The sequence below is a fragment of the Anas platyrhynchos genome, chromosome 9, assembly GCF_047663525.1.
Source record: "Anas platyrhynchos isolate ZD024472 breed Pekin duck chromosome 9, IASCAAS_PekinDuck_T2T, whole genome shotgun sequence".
Lineage (NCBI taxonomy): Eukaryota > Metazoa > Chordata > Aves > Anseriformes > Anatidae > Anas > Anas platyrhynchos.
The window spans coordinates 3,624,436-3,640,217 of NC_092595.1; the positions used below are offsets into that span (position 1 = coordinate 3,624,436).

General features: G+C 39.7%; 1 protein-coding gene and 1 long non-coding RNA gene across 3 annotated transcripts in view; both read right to left on the bottom strand.

Moving 5' to 3' along the window:
• The window catches only part of BCHE (butyrylcholinesterase), a 53,563-nt gene extending 38,483 nt beyond the window's left edge, over positions 1-15,080 (bottom strand). Inside the window, exon 1 of one of the 2 annotated variants that reach the window (XM_072042355.1) lies at positions 14,954-15,080. The gene's annotated coding sequence lies outside the window, so the exon portion shown is untranslated. Of the gene's footprint in view, positions 1-14,927 lie in introns of both variants that reach the window. The other variant, XM_072042356.1, reaches the window with a different exon arrangement.
• Positions 852-13,480, bottom strand: LOC119717714 (uncharacterized). Its single transcript, XR_005267837.2, has 2 exons — positions 13,227-13,480; positions 852-1,875 (listed from the first exon to the last, which is right to left on the bottom strand). It is a non-coding gene; the product is annotated as an uncharacterized lncRNA (long non-coding RNA).
• Positions 15,081-15,782: the final 702 nt, after the last annotated feature.

Below are 15,782 nucleotides of genomic sequence, written 5' to 3' on the forward strand. Positions count from 1 at the left end.
GACGGTGGAGAGTTATAGAGGAAACAAGCTCAGCATGCCCTTGCCCACTCTTCAATAAATGGCTCATGGCACCTGAATGTGTCACAGCTATGGGTTTTAGCAGAAATAACTTCGGTGTCTGTCACGAGGTAAAACTTCAGATCCACCTGTCACTGCTCTGCGTGGGTCTGAAGTGCATTGGAGAGGTGAGAGAGGTTTCTGCAGCCCGCCTGTTATTGAAGGCAGCCAGGCTGTGCCTTTCCAACAGCTCTGCTCAAGTAGGGGGAAGGCACCACTGATGCTAGTCAGCATCAGGTCATGTGTTTGATTTACCCTCGCTGTGATGCATCAGAGCAAAACTCAAAAATATTCCAGAGTTATTTCTTGCTTACTTCCTATAATTCACAGCTGATTTGATCTCTTTGTCTATGTGTTCTGTGAAAGAAATATAACTTCAGGCAAAACAGATGACCCTGGAAGAAGTTGTGCTCATTTTGTTACCCCACGGCACAACACACATAGGCACGCACTGACCTCTGCCATCGGGTCGTGTCCAGAGATTATTACACTCCTGAAAGCCGAGGCACTGCTGAGCACTGTTAGTCCTCTCAGAGCAGCAACCTTCTCAGGCCGAGTGCCTTTTTAACAGAAGGCCCCTTCACTCTGGGGATGTGCAAGCATTGTGTAATCATGAAACCCTCATTATAAACAGCTGTGCAATTTTTTTTTTTTTTTTCCAAGAACATGCCATGATTCAGGAATATTGGGTAATCTATCACAATACCATCTGCTTGAAAAACGGAGTTGTCAGAGCAGGTGGCTTTGGGGTGAAGTACAGCAAACTCCCTCAGGTTTTGCTGTATGACTACATGTTAAGTACAGAAACTAGCTTAAAAGTAATACGAGGTTCAATATGATATGATGTTACACACCTACATCTTTGTAGGGATACAAATTAAAATTTTGAGTCCAACAGTGTTCTTGAAACACTAATGATGTTCCACTATTATGAAACATCATTTTTCACGAGAGAATTATTCTTCATCAGTAGCATCCATTAGTTTCTTGCCAGTATATTCTGCCCTAAACAATTTCCTGGTATATTGACCTGTCTGATAAACTCCTTTTTTCTTCCTCTCACCTTTGCACCAAAGAAATCATACAAGCCTGAAACAAGAGTGACTTTTCCCAGTCTCTTCCTACATATCACGCAGTAGCATTTTAACACTGAAAACAATCTGTAAGTGGATTTTCCTTCAGCATGGGTTGCAGCAAGTTGAACAGGAAAGGAAAACCTCAGTGCATGCAGGTAGAACGTGGCACCGCAGGCGGGCACCGTGCACATCAGTTTGGCAGAAGAGGCACTTTACCAGTCACAGGAACATTGCGATTCTCTGTTCATTCTCTCCCTTTTGCCTGAAGGCAGGTTCAGTACAAAATGCACAGAGACAGTCTTGAACCTGAAGGACTTTCTATTTATCAGTCCAGAGATACTGGGAAATTAAAAGATGTGCCCAAGATCATAAGGAAGACTGAACTGCATCCAGACACACAGAGCATTAAAACATCACCTTTGGTTTGTTTTAAATCCCTGAGTTTTATAGGTTTTCTCTCAAAGTATTACTGAAAATTATTATTTTTTTTTTTTAAAATAGCAATCTTGAATAAGAGCAGCATTTCCATCCATTTTTCAGAGTAAACAGAATTCATCCTTTGGGATTCAGAGGCTGCATTTTCTAAAAGTCACAAAGGCAATGATCAGAAGAAGTTCCTGCCAACTACTCCAGGGCTCCTCAGCTGGTGGATGTACCACGGGGAAGGACAGTCACTTCTGAGCTCTCTGTCTCGGAGCTGCCAGTGCGTGTTGTTGGAGCCACCGCTGCAGCTGGGAATCTTCTGTGCACAATAATTAATCATAATAAAGGTTGTAGTGAGGATTTGGTCTGGAAATGGATTCCAAAGGCACAGATGGAGTATTATGGCATTAAGAGCTTGCATTTTTGCCAAAGCAGCAACTCGCTTGTATGGGGAAAAAAAAACAAAAAAACAAAAACAAAAAACCAAAAAACACTCACCAACCCACAGGTAGGCAGGCAGTCACCACACTAAGCAGGTTTTACATGGTTTGCCTTTCAGCATCTCCAGCATTACCTAGCCTGCAGGGACATCATTGCTTTAATAAAACGTCAGCGCATTTCCCACGGCCATGGGAGAAATGATGCACAATGGCTAAGGTTTGCTCAGTGAAGACATTCAAGTAATTTTAACTTTCATGTTCATGCAAAACATCTTGTCAGCAGCTGATGAAAACTACCTAAGATTTTAAATGTCGTACAAAGAAATGCAGATGCCTGTGGTGTTTCCTTTCTGATTAAGCACACTTGTACTGATATTAAATATGAACTCTCCTCCCCAGTGAAAGGGCATTTACCAGTGTTTAGGACTTAACCATGTGAAAAGTGAATGGCAATTTGTTAACTCTCTTGTGCTGCCTTGTCTCTCCTACTCCTTTTATTCTCACCCTCAATTTTTAGTTAGCTGTTCTCATCGTTGCCAAAAAATGTGCAGTGATGTCCTTAAGCACAGAGTATAAGAAGTTTTTTTTCTAATAAATATTAATTGTAGCAGTAAAACAGCAAAATAAAATAACAGTAAGAAAAACAATCAATAAATCTGTATAAAAATTAAGCACTGGGGCACAAACAGGAAAAGCAAGAGTCAGAGCACTTTATAGAAAAACCTGGAAGCTATGTCAAGAGAAGATGGGCAAGGTATGAAATGTTTGTGAGGTAACTGTACCAGAACAGACAGGAAACAAGATGTATGACCAAAGGGAATGTAAATAAACTGATCCAGCTCTTTTCTATTCTTCACAAACCGTTGTCCTTTTAGATCCCACTGTGTCACCATGCAAAAGATTTTGAGGCAAAGCTTAGAATGATGTTTCAGTGATGGGTGCCTAGATTTATGTCATGACAAGCATGGGAAATGGGGATTCAGTCTGTGATATCAGATTTGAGCTTCTCCAAAATGGAAGAAAAAAAAAAAAAAGAAACCCTGCAGTTTGTATACCACTGCATCCTGATAACTGGCTGTCTGGCTGTTTCATTGCTCCCACTGGTCTGCCCTACTTGCTATTTCAGCCATGGTGTGTCTACGGGTACCTCCCTATACCAATACCTGTGTCCATATGTGTTCAGCTGGTCTCTGCAAACCAGCCCAGGAAGACCATCTGCTTGGCAAGCAAAAAATGGGACTGTGCACAGCCAGCACATAACAGCCTTCAGACCAGAGCCAGAGTGAATACAAATAAACATTTGCTTTGGAAGATCAACTAATGAGTCAATAGGATCAATATCTATAAGCAATATCAATATCTATTACGTGGGCTGGTGGCTGTTCAGTGGACTAAGAGCTTCTTATCCCTTTAGCAATCCAGGTTAAGCATCTGAAGACAGCCCCTGCTAAAAAAGTTGGAGGAATTTTCAAACTCTTCTTTTGGTATCTCTGGCTGCGGGATGAGCTATCAAAGGGCTCTTCAACAAGGATATTATTGTCCATCCAGTATGCTACGCTTGAGCCAAAACATGAGCCAGGAGCCCAAGGATTTATGAATAGTTAAGTGGCGATTTTCCAGCTTAGCCATTTCCACTACAGATGCATATTCAACAGCAGAGGTTACAAAAGTGCTTCCTGTGCCTTGGTGGGTAATTATTCAGTAAAGTGACTGAAAGACAGACATGTTCCCTCTTCATCTAAAGATGCCATAAAGATGTATCCAAAAACCTCACTTGAGCAACATGTGTGAGATTCTCCAACCATGGTAAAAGCCCCCACACCTGCTGGAGATGCTAGTGACACCACAATGACCACTCCGTCCAGTGACAATAAGCAGCATTTGACATAGCAGGTGCCCAAGGAGCAACTAATTTAATGATTTGTGGCATTTAGAAATCAGTGTTTCCTATTACTGCCATAAAGGTCTTTACCATTGGCCTGTTGGAATTTATTATAGGGCCATTTTATTTTAAATTTATACAGAATAAAATTTCTCGCAGAAAGTTGTACTGGGTTTTCCCTCCACAGCTGTAGTTTCAATTGTGATTGTAGTGGGATATGTAAACACATCAGATAAGGGCAGTCCAAGTGAAAAAAAGTTTTCAGTCTAGGATAAGTGACATCCGGTGGAAGCAGAAAGATGGGATACACACACTGAAAACCACAAAGTAACATTTGTCAGCACATAAACCATGTAGCCATGAGAATGTACGGCAAGAGTTGTGTTAGATGTTTATGGGAAGCTCCTTCCCGTGCACTGAGAAACAGAAGTGTTTGCCTGAGATAGGGTCAGTGAGAAATGATGTCTGGAGTTTTTGGCAGATGGCATGTCAATAGCAGGCAAAACAAGAGGTAGGCTGAGGGCAGGCAGTGAGGACAAGTCATTTGTACTTGGAGTTCAAGCATGTGCCTGCCAGCTCGGTTGTCCCCACGGTGCCTCAAAGTCGCATGAAACAAGTCTGATCTTGGCTCACCTTATCTCATTTAGTATCAATCTCTGGCAGGGCATACGGGAGAATGTCAGTAAAAATGGAGCCGTTAATGCACGGATTTTTAGCACTCCATACAATATGCCTGGCATTGCTGCAGCGCTGCTGGTAGGCAGGACGCTGGCACTGTCACCATGCGGTGTGCCAGCGCCTACCGCAGTTATTAGCATGTCTGACTTTGACAGGATGCCTTAAGAGTTTCTCTATGGGACAGCTGTTACATTACATCATGTCAGTGCACAGGATAGAGCTATTAATGACTCTTAATGCGATACACCGCATCCTGACAGTGCATGCTATTAGGCGTCCCTGAATCACGGATATTGATATACCAACCCTAACAGCTCTGAAGACGAATGGTGCCAATGTGTGCTACCCACGTCTGCAGCAGTGCATAGTAAAAACATTAGGCAAACACACCAAATGTTTTAGCTCAAAGGAAAATGATGAAATTTCAAACCTGAGTCTGACAGATCCAATGAATGTAAAAAGTAATCTGAATTTTACTTTCCAGGTGTCCACCTATTCTTGGGTTAATGACTGAGTGTTACAACCAGCTTTACAAAAATATAACAAAAATATTGCAGCTCATTTTCTTGGCAGACTGTTTGCATCACTTTAGTTTAGGAAGCAAACCCTTTTACAACAATCACAGACATGTTAATCAGCCAAAAAATTGTGTTTACTTTGTTGCTCTCCAAATTTAAGCTGACCTAAGTGATTTGATACAAAATTTGTAGCAATAAGAACAGAATTTGGTGGACACATATGGCAACACAGTGGATTTGTACTACAGAATTGTTACGCCTATGAGGGCGATGATTCACCCTCTAAATGTACTGTAAATGCTGATACAGCATTCAGTTTGGTGGCACAACTGGCACTGTGAAACTAATACTAATAAATGTTCCCTTCATTTAACATGGAAAAAAAGAGTTTTCTCATAGCCAAGCATGAATACTGGGTACATGCTGATTCTCTGAGTGGGCGTTTGATCCTCAATTGTCAAGTTTGGCAGATGTCCCCAAGCCATAAATTAAGTTGTTGCTGACAAATTCCTTTTGGTAAAATGAAAATATGGGGTCGTATTGGCCAATAGCATGGGAAGCAGAGTGCAGGGAATGATCCCACCAGCACTGATGTGGCTGTGCTGCCCCAGCCACCACCCAGCAGTAGGGCCTGATGGAGAGGCCTCAGCTCAAAATGTCTGACTTAAGGCTCTCCGTCCAGAAATTAACCCTGTCACCTACTGCGTGAGCTGAGCAACAAGCAAAGTATTTGGCAGTGCCTGAACCAATGTGTTATCATTTTCATGTGATGAAAAGGAAACATACGTGAGAAATAAAGTTGTGTTTTTGCACTCAGAGTGCCAGGAGGAGCTATGCTTCAGCACCAGCCTCTCCCAAAGCAGCTCAAACCCCTTGAGCTGCCAATATCTCCTTTTCCACTGAAGTATGATGAGTCTTGAATCCTCTGTATCCCCAACGCCAGCTACAAGCTATAAATGCAACTTAAGCGTGAGCTTAAACAAAACTTTACATGCAGTAACTGTATGACCAAGCAGCCTAAAGCGCTTCACTACAAGTCATACTTCAGCCACGTTCAGACTAAAGTATGAAGATCCAAAGAGAAACCTAAACATTTATTTGTGGTGACCATGGTGTAAGAATCTTTACTGCTAAAAATAATTCTACTTCTTGGCTCAAAACACTTTAGCCTTTCAGTGCCTTCATAAGCCTCTCTTAAGATATATTTTCTCTCAAAGCAATACAGGCTAGCATCAAGGGATTTTTCTGTCAAATTAAGCACAGCTGAGGAGCCTGAAGAAGAAACTACACTTAGGACCAGCCCCAACATTGGACTGGCACTGCTCTTCTAGCTACAGCCATTTGCTTTTGACCCACTTAGTAAGATCTGTAAATAAATTGAAAATTATCTATAGCTTTCAGGAATTTTGTTCAGCAGCTATAACAGTGCCAGCTGCATTCCTCGGAATAACATAGCCCATTCTTCAAAAATCAAGCAAAATAGCAAATGCAATTAATGTTATTGGCGCCCTTTCCATTTCACTGTCACATCAGAAGGTACACTCTGACCAATGTCACATACTCTGAAGACACAGAAGAAAGAGAATATTATTATTGGTGTTTGAATATTCAGTTTATGTTAATGTATTATTTATTTATTTTGTCTATATTGTTATAGAAAAAGCCAGCAAGATGAACTCTTATTTTTCCTGAAAACACTTTTTTTTTTTGTCTATTTTTTTTTCTTTAAATTTTGCATAGTTCATATTGCAAGCTTTTCTTTTTTAGTTATCTGCCTCTGGCTATTATCTTGGAACAAAAATTCAGACACATTCAGCACAAAACCACATGTACTAGCTGGCCACAACTATGCCTCGAGGTTTCAGAATCATAGATGTTGGAAAGGAAGAGACCTATTAATTCATCTTTTTGCAATACCCTTGCAGTCTCATCTTTTCTATTTATTCTGAAAACCTGAGGTAAAACAGTATCTTACATACGAATTAATGAGAAACAGCTTCAGTTCTGTACAGGCAATGAGTTGGCTTAAGGGGAAAGGAAAGTCCTGCGTTTTCCTGTGTAGATACCTGATCCAATGCATTAGAATAACCATAAACCACCAGGCTGTGCTGTTGCCCTTAAGCAGTATGCATCACCCACAGAGCTACGCTACCGTGCTTGATAGCTGTTATTTGACTGAGAAGACCCTCAGATCCTAGAAAACCAGAAACAAAACAAGCCTCTCAGACTCATTTTCCTCTTGATTTTACAGCTCAGTATATTTCATAGGACTTTGGCTCCCCCTCCCCCCCCCCACACACACACAGGCTGTTTTGTTTTTTCAGTCACATGTTATTTCAAAAAACCCAAGTGTACTGAGGACATGGCTTGGGTGACACCTTAAATAGGCAGAGGCTGGCCAAGATGCTGACCATCAGGTCTGTTTCCAGTGGTAGCAGCATTGCTGTTTGCATTAGGCTAATCGTTTGAATTCTGGATTAGCCCGTATTGTTTTCAGACTATTTTTCAGATTACCCTTCCTGATATTTCATACCTGAGCTATTTCTTTTCCTGCTAACTTATAAAGAGATTTAATTATTTCAATCTCTTACAGATGGTATTCAAAGAACCTTCTCTCAGGTTCCCCAACACCCAATTTAATATTTTGTTTCTATAGGACTGATCAAGCCTGACAACAGTGTGATTCAAAATTATTTTTCCCACTCTGTGTGACTAAAGAAATGTTAACTGTAGAGAAGTTATAACATCTTTCATTCAATAAGAGAAATTTTACATAAAAAGAATGTGTATAGCCATGCTGAGTCTGTCCAAAGGTAAAACATCAAATGCCAGAGAAGTCTGGAAAATCAAAGTAGAAGAACAGAGTAGATGTAATGATGCTTGTAAAACTTCCCAGCCAGCAAAAAAAATGAGTCTCAGTGAGAGTCGATATTTTTGTATATTATTGCCACTGAGATAATTTTCTTCACTGAAATTGTTCAAGCACTTTCTGAAGCCTTGTAAACATCTAGCATCCAGAACATCTGGCAACAAGATCACAGAATCATAGAGTGGTCTGGGTAGGAAGGGCCTTAAAGATTGCATAATTCCAAGCCCCCTTCTATGGGCAACTTTCCACTAGACCAGGTTGCTCAAAGATCCATAGCGTTAACTATGAGCCATGAAAAACTGTACCTATTGGTTTATACCTGAACCCACCACCTGCTAATTTTACCCATAATACAATTAATTTCATACTTCTAAGACTAATATAAGAAGCAGCATAACTCTTGATCATCAGGATATGATATCTCCTCTGCTTTCTACATAACAACAAAATCCAGGAACCCAAGTCTTTAAACCTGGACAAAATAACTGAGAATCACACTTGGAGATGATTTAGTTTAATCTTATATTCCACCTCCCTAAGCATTTGCCTATGTGTTGTCTTAACTTTCCCAAATCTTTTAGGATAATTCCCCAGCTACATTTCAACTTTTTGCTTGCTGCTGGAGAAGTTTTGCCATGCTGTCTGCTTTCTTCCTTGAAGGATGCAGCAGAGAGTGTCTTCTGTCTTCCCACAGAGTACTCAGAGAAAAACATCTTTTAGGTCAGATTAAAAAGAATAGGGAAAAATACACCTCTTCTTTCATTGTGGGAATACGCTGGAGCACAATTCATTCTAACACGAGACATGAGAAATGTAACTCAGTTATTCAGCTCCCATCAGGGCACTGGCAATGCCTTGATTTGTGGATCACCTGTGAGTTGCAGATGACATGCCACAAGGTTGATTTATCTCCCAAAATAGTCTCCCAAAGAATACAAACAGATTCTTAGCTATGGTAAAACACAATAGCAATGTTGTAGCCTGCTTCTATCCGGTTACTTTAAATGCGTATCTTTCTATTCAGAAAGGAGGTAACTATATGTTGAGGGTTTTCAGATTTAACACTTTTAGAATTCTGATCTGAGAAGCAACTCCTGTTATGTCAAGCCCAGAATCTTACACTGAGTGATAAATGTGAATATAAAATTACAGGATATTTAGAAAATAAAGAAATAGGTAAAAATCTCCCATATTTTGAAAGGTTAAAAAATCTTTCCCTACAAATCTGTTCAATGCCAGCAAAAAAAAAAAAAAAAAAAAAAAAAAAAAAAAAAAAGTTAATAGAGAATAAAAGAAGTCCTGAGGAGACCATTCAGTTGTAGCTTTAGAAGACTTATGACACAATCCATCACCAAAGCCCATTATGGAAATTTGATAACTACAGGGTAAAAGGTAACTTTCTGCCATGGATTAAAAACTGTTCATGAGATAGGGAAAACAAAGGAGAAGAAAAAATAGCTAATTCTTGACATACAGAGAGGTTAATAAGGGAGTGCCCCAAGGCTTGCTGCTGGGACCGATTTTTGTCACTTTAAATCCCAAGCATAATGTAAAAAGTGGTACCAGCTTACTCAGCAATTTTTATGTGCTTCTCTATTGCAATGAATACTTGTACTTGCTTGTTTTAGATCATGCTCATGAGTCTGTATGTCTTAACTGGTAATAGTACCCGCAAGACTATCAGGGCATGCAAAGAGGAAGCTTAATCTCGTTGTGGTTACACTTCAGTAGAAATGTCCCAAGGGAAGAATCTGTGTTACTTGTGATTGCTCATAAATCAGAACAAAGACAATTTTCTTTCAAATCATTCAGTGAGTCTGAAGCTCTGCAAAACAGATAAAATATTTTTTCCCCTTTTACACTGAAAAAAAAAAAAAGTGGGGTCCATGCTGCTGCTGTGGAAGAATTTGCTAGTGCATCTGAATGAATGGTATTCAGCATCAGAGATTATTTACATACCAGGTCAACTCTGTCTTAAACCTAAAGGTTTAAGTCATACCATGGATTTAGGCAGACTTTCAACATGGAAGTAAATGGCATAAAACTCACTTTTCCAGTAAATATAGGAAAAAATGGTAGTTGAATATTCATGCAGGTGAATATTCATTAATCTATCAGTACAGATATTAATGGATTCAATGACAGCTGTTTAATTCTCAAAACAGAAGTCTAAACAACAACTCAGTGTCTGCTTATTCTTTAAAAGCGGCCCAAAATGGCTAATGTGTTGCAGATTACTAGTAGCAGAATGATAAACCCAATAAAAGTTTGCTGTTGTTTCACATGCCCTTGATCCTGAATTGAGTTTAAACCACATCACAGGAAACATAGAAAACATTCAGAAGAAACAAACCAGAAATGCCTTCTAGGCAACAAGATCTTTAAAAAGTGTTAAAACAGTTTTACACCCGATTTTTCTCCTTTCTGACCAGCAAAACCAGCACAAGTCTTTCAACTGTGCAGCATCTAAAAAAGCTGAAAAATTGCTATGGCCACACTGATTTAGAGAAATCTGGCTCAATTATCCAATGCACATATATCAAGATAAAAATACTAACTACAATGAATACTCATGATTCAGAACATGAATTGATTAACAGTTCAGCCAAAAAGTTGGCTTTGTGGTATATTTCATATTAAGGCATCATGGCAGGGGGAATTGGCAGAAAGCAAAGTCGAACATTTCATTCTCATTGTCAGCTGATGAAGCAATGATCTCAGAAAATCAGTTCCCTTATGCCAATGCATATTGATGAATGCGAATATGTAACATTTTCATGTTCATTACAAATAACATTGCCTACTGTAGTCCAACTAAAATATCTAATTTTTCTAAAAATGTTATTGGAAGGCTTCCCATCGTACACAGTACATTTACCCTTTTCAGAATAATGTAGAGCTGAAGTCAATAATTGTATTTTATTTCATGTTGTGTGTGGCACATGCAAAGTATTTGCCTTTTATTCACAATGCAAGATTAGCAGTTCTGAGTCCTGAGGGTCCCTGCAGGGGAACAGATGGATATCAACAGTTGATTTCTACCTAGAAAGGAATTCAGATTCTACCCATGATCTTTATTGGTATTGATGGGGACATCTACAAAATTATATATATATATATGTTGACAATTTTTCTTAAATCTGTATTCTTCAATATCTCCTTTTCTCTTACTTTCAAATACATTGATGAAGGTAAGGCTGAGGATTCTGCTTTAGTTTGTTAGAAATTTAGTTTGTCCATTGCCTTTAGTGTTATTTAGCTGTTAAGAACACTTTAATTAAGCTTCAAGGCCTACTAACTGTAATAATCTCAAAAGCATGTATTTGCTGGAGCAAGCTGATAGCTTTTGCTCGCCTTTTCTTTCCCCCTTCTGAAAATGGTTTTTAGCAAAAGTCAATGTTATTTTCCACAGCAAAATTTCTCAAGACTTCCTGTCCATCATATCCAGACCTCTACAGTTATAAGAAATCATTATATATTTTTTCACTCATTGTATGATTAAATATAATCTTGTAGTTTCTTGCCCACTCCGCTCTTAACATTTGAAAATCTTAGTCACTAGATTAGAAATTACTCTCATTTCCAGACTAAGTGTATATGCAACTATTTTTATTGAGTGTTACCACTTTTCTCTTATGCCAATATTTCTTTTTCTCCTCCTGCATATTTATTTGCTGTAAAATTTATAAGAAGGAGACATCTGCATCATCTGCATCCTTTTTCTAAGCTGAACCAACTTGTTTCAGCCTACCAGATTTGGGGGGGGGGGGGGGGTGGAAATAGGAAAGAATTTACTTTCTCCTCACCACCCCGATAAGCCTTGTCCATTCTGACCTTACTGGAAGCATCATTATTGACACAGAGGAATCAGAAAGATATGCATCATTATTGGAAAGTACATCAATATCTTATATTTCATGCTTTATTTCTGTACTATTCCACTCAATCTATCCTAAATTAACAAGAGCTGTTGAATGTTACTGTTTGTCCTCAAGTACGTGACTTTGTTTGATTTGACATTACAAAACAAAATAAGCTTGTATGATAGTTTGAGATGAACACAGGTGCAGAGATACGGGCAAATTCTCCGAGATACAATTTTGCTTTCTGACTGCTCTACCACATTTCCTTGGCTGCTCTGAACTTGCACAGGGCTCAGTTTTGCAGGTCTTGAAGCCATCAACAACAGTAAGTTGCATGCTGCTGTATTATTACATTCTTATTTGAAAAAGAAAGTAAATCCATAGTGGGTTTGGCATTGTAGAGTAACATACTTAGTTGAAAATAAAATCTATACTTTTTCTTCACCATCCTAAACTTTGTTTCTTTGAAACCAGGCTGATAGAGAGCAGCCCATCAAAAGTAGTGGAGCCAAGATGTTAAAAACAAACAAGAAATCAAATAGCACCCTACCCCCTACTTTTTGAAAAGTTATTTTTCTACGTGCAAATGCAGAGCCACTGCACTGCTTAGAGTCATTCCTCTGGCCTTCCTTGCTTGGTTTACAGGGCCCCCAGTGACCATTCTTCCCTCCAGGCTCAGCAGCCCCATCTATTTTGCAGCTGTTTTGGCACTCTGGTAAGAGAAATGAGGGAAGAGCATTTCTTGCATGGGAGAAACTCTGGGAACAGGAACAAAGAAGCAGAGGAAGCAAAAGCAGGATAGGTGCTGCCAAATAGGGCTTGAATGACCTGGAGTGGGCCAGGAGCATCAAGACCTAATTTGTGCATTATTTGTGTTACAGCACCATCACCAGACAGTCTCCTAATATGCCGTCTTTGCATGGAAAGGAGGCAAGAGGGATTGGTACCCAGCCTCTCATCTCACCCTTCTGCCTGATTTCCATCTCACTGCAGCGTTGCAGTATCCTTTTCACCTGGTAGGAAGCAAACTGCTTTGCCTCGGCACAGAAAGCGGCAGCATTCCCCATGAACAGTGTGCACCCACATAAATACACACGCAACCCCCAGCAGAAACAGTTTCAGATGCTTTTTGTGACTTTTTTTTTTTTCCCTGTGCAGAAAGCTGCTTTGTATAATTTCACAATGACTGAAAGGATTTTCAGGGGAAAAATACATCCAAATTAAAGTCAGTCACTTTAAAAACATGGAAAGAGAATTGCAATCAAACTTCTGCCAGAGAAAAACAGGCATAGAGAAGGAAGAAAAGCCTTTCTAAGAGTTTTACAGCTGGGAAAACCTAGAAACATCATTTTTCAGAACCCATAGAAATGCAGATTTGCTTCTCGTTCTCACTAAAACAAGTATGCCGGCTTAAAAATACCTGTTGTGGTACAAGTGCAGAAATATTTCTGCAAAGATTTAAAAGATGAAGATCCCAGGGAGCCTGAAGCTGTCTGACAGACCAGCCTGATATATCTAGAATCCAAACACCGGCTGACCAGGAGCAAATGTATAAACTGAGATTAATCCCAGAAGGAAGAAAGCAAAGATTTAGCTAACCACTGCTGTGGGATCATGTGTGTTAATCAGCCTCATTACCTACAGCACTGACCTCAGCACTACATTAATTGGTGATTAACTTCACCCCTGCTACAGCTAAGTCTGAGCCCATCGTGTGCTTTTTGAAGGACTGTGGATGGACTTGGGGTCAGCTGGGAGAAATGGGAGGGGAGAAAGGAAAAATTGAGAAGAAAGAAACTCCTGTGTGGTGAAGGAGGAATAGCTATTTCTTGGTTCTTCACTTCAAGCAGTGAAATGTTAGATGCATTGCGTTAATTGCTGTAAGTTTAACTCTGAGAGCTCCAGCATATCAGCAGCGTTTTGATGAGCTGTGCTTGAGGATGAGCTCCAAGTAGCCTCCTTTCACAGGAGGTCTTCCCCGGCCTAGCAGAGAGGTGTAGCAACTAGCAAAGCCACCATCAACTAATGGAGAACTCTAAGGTCTGAGGTTTGCTATTTCATGGCGTGGCTGCAGAGCAAAGAAAACTAAATCTGAAGCCTTATTATACATCTCACCCTTATTGCCAACACTTATATGCCAATGGAGTAGCAGGAAATCAGCTGAGAAGTGTTTGCTCTATTTCTTCTGTTGCACAAAGGCTGTCTGACAGCATTATCAGCTAGAGAGAAATAGCTGCAAACCGCAGTGTAAGTGCATTTATTATGGCTGGATTTTTGATGATTGGAAAATTCCTGGTGGGAGCTACGAGAAGCAAGCATCTGACATTTAAAACATTTTAATTCCACCTTGATGTCCTGCTAACACTTTAAAGAGAAAAGAGTGCATGCAGTTTCGTTCCACACTGATGCATAATGTTCCTCTGATTTGGTTTACTCAGCCTAATGCCAATTCTCACTCTAATATTCCTGTGCAGTTTTAAGGTTGATGTTTATTTATTTTTTTTAACCATAACCAATTTAGGAGTTGTCCTTTCCTTTGCAGCACTGTTAAGTCCCACAACAGACCCTTTTAAATCAGGGTGACCCCCCATAAACTGGGTACAAACTACCTTAGAACTCATTTTCGTGTGTTTGTATGCATTGTAGAGTCACTCTGCATCCTCACAGTGTGAGACAGAATTATCTATATACCCTTTTTTGGTTGTCCAAAAACAGATGTATTCAGAAATATTGAAGGGCTACTCTAGTAAGGTAAAACCATGCAATTAACTGGCTCTTTGTTCTCCTGGAGCACACTTTTCATTTCCAACACCAAAGAATACATGGAAAGGACCAACATGACATTTTTAGCCATTAGTAATTACTTAATTGCTCCTGCAGCAGAGGACCCCCAGCTTCCAACTTAATATCTTTTGTCCATTGCCATGCACAGCTTAAGGCACAGCACCAGGTATGAGCAGGCCTGGTCTGGTGCCAGAGGCTGCCCTGGCAGGATCAGCAGCCAGCTCCTAGGCTGTGGGAGAAACAGGCCCAGGCCCAAACCTGTCTGGCTGGTATCACTCCCCTCGTCTGCCCCTTACAATATCAGAACTTCCACCTCCACAGCTTTAAACACTTTTACCTGAAACCAAAGCAGAAAAGACAAACCTCGAGAGCTGATTTTCCGTCTCACTGCTTCCTTCCTTCAGCAAAGAGCATTCTCAGACTAATCAAGGACTGCCAAGTCGTTGAGCTCCTTATATCTGTGACTGCCCTGCTGTCAGATAAGCAGTAAGTTTAAGGAGCCAGGAGCATTACGTGACTCAGAGGATACGCTACTTCTTATATGTAAATAATTTACTTAAATAATGACACATTGCCAAACAACTGAAGGAAACACGTGTATTTCTGCGCAGCTTTGATCACACATTTGTGCCTTCCCTACTTTGCTGAGACCTTTGCCTGTGACAGTGTACTTTTATAGCTGCTGATATGAAGGCAGTGTTTTGCTCGTTTTGAACATCTTTCCAGGAACTGGGATGAGGACATGTAGATCTATTCTTTTTTTTTTTTTTTTCCCCTTAAGCACTTCACAGTTTTAATTCACAGAGTAGATTTGCCATCTGAGCTGAATATGATAGATTCCACCTTGCTTTAATTAGAAATTTAGAAGTATTAGAATCTAACATAATATTGAGTTAGTCATCAAACTCGTTTATTCAATTTTCATATTTGTTCTTCCATGTCTGTATGAATGTGGGATGTCAATTCAGTACCTGGGACTGAGAAATGAGTCTTTCTGCTAGTGCCTCAGTCAGCTAACTGCTGTGGCATTGAACTACTTTCTTTTCCATGTTGTATTTTCTGATGGGAAAAAAAATAAATAAATACAAAACAATCTTAAAAACAAACAAACAAACAAAAACACATTTTCTGTATTTTTATTGAATCAAAAATCAAATCTTATTCTAAAAATAAATATCTGAAAAATAATTCA